Below are 1,521 nucleotides of genomic sequence, written 5' to 3'. Positions count from 1 at the left end.
TTGCCCAAGTTGGGGCACCTTTAAGAGCAAAGGGGCTACTATTATTATGTTGGAACAGCAGGTTAAAAACTAAGCTGTTATGAGCAAATGTGGGATGATCACCCTAGCCTTGGGGGCCATTTACAAGGGCGTGGGGAACAGTATTAGTGCATAGTGGCCTCTGCGGAGGCTGTGTGGAGGCCGGGAGCAGCTGTTTGAGCTGAGCAAGGCTGTCAGGGCCTCAGTTCCCTCCTCTGTAAATAGGGGTGCCATCTTTTCCTGCCCACCTCCCTTCCAAAGTTGTAGACAGGATTTATCAGGCACTCCGTGAAGAGGAAAAACTAATTGGACCTCAAACATTCCTGGGCAAGCTCTTGGCATCTTCCTCAGCCCCGAGCCCCCCGCTCCCAACCGGCCCGGGCATCCGCCACCACCAGACAGGTCCCTGGAAGACCTTGGACAGTCAACAAATCTTCATCCCGCTATCCCAATTTCTGTAGATTCAGGGCTAATAGCAAAATGCTTGCTCAATGGGAAAAGCAGAAAACGTTCAGATTTATTGCTTGGAGGGTTTGTTCTGTCTCCTGGGCCTGGTTGATGCAATTTCCGCCAAGTTTCAGAGCATTTTGTTTAAAAAGAAGAATTTTTGACAGCAGTGTTTTGCCTCACATTTACACAAGGTTTTATCGTTTACAAAGAGGTTCACACCATAACAATCACTGCTAGGATGCATTGAGTTCTTACCAGGGGTGGGGTGGGGAGGCTCAATTAACTCTTGAAACCACTTTTCCTTGTCCAGGGATGGAGAAGCAGAGGCTCAGAGGGGCTTAACTAAGGGGCTGGCCCGAGGCCGCGAAGCCTGGAAAAGGGCAGGGCAGGGCTGAACACAGGCTCAGCAGTTTCAAAGACTGTTGTATGAAGCCCACATGGTTGTCCTCTCCTGTCGCGCCCCTCTGACTCTCTGACCTTCAGCCTACCCACTGCAGGCCCTGCTGCAGACAGTAAGAAAACACAAAACCAAACCCAACCCAGAGGCTGTGCAGAAAGCAAAGTTGGAATGAGTATAAAATAACCAGGTATGTTCATGGGAATCCTCCAGTCCTAAACAATATATCTTCTGCTAAGATTATTTACGTAGTGGTGCAGTTGATGGAAGTCTTTGCGGCATCAGCAGGGTCGTTGCTATTTAAGTTCTAATTCTGCACTGCCCAAAACAAAAGCCAGCAGCAAATGCATAGCTAAATTTAATTAAAGTGAAATGAAACTGGCTGGGCGCGGAGGTTCACGCCTGTAATCCCAGCACTTTGGGAGGCCGAGGTGGGTGGATCACGAGGTCAAGAGATCGAGACCATCCTGGGCAACATGGTGTAAACTCCGTCTCTACTAAAAATACAAAAATTAGCTGGGTGTGGTGGTGCGCGTCTATAGTCCCAGCTACTCGGGAGGCTGAGGCAGGAGAATCACTTGAACCCGGGAGGCAGAGGTTGCAGTGAGCCAAGGTCTAGCCTCTAGCCTGGCAACAGGGTGAGACTCAGTCTCAAA

Source organism: Cebus imitator, unplaced genomic scaffold (assembly GCF_001604975.1).
Source record: "Cebus imitator isolate Cc_AM_T3 unplaced genomic scaffold, Cebus_imitator-1.0 Scaffold87, whole genome shotgun sequence".
NCBI lineage: Eukaryota > Metazoa > Chordata > Mammalia > Primates > Cebidae > Cebus > Cebus imitator.
Note: the sequence above shows the minus strand (reverse complement) of the source record.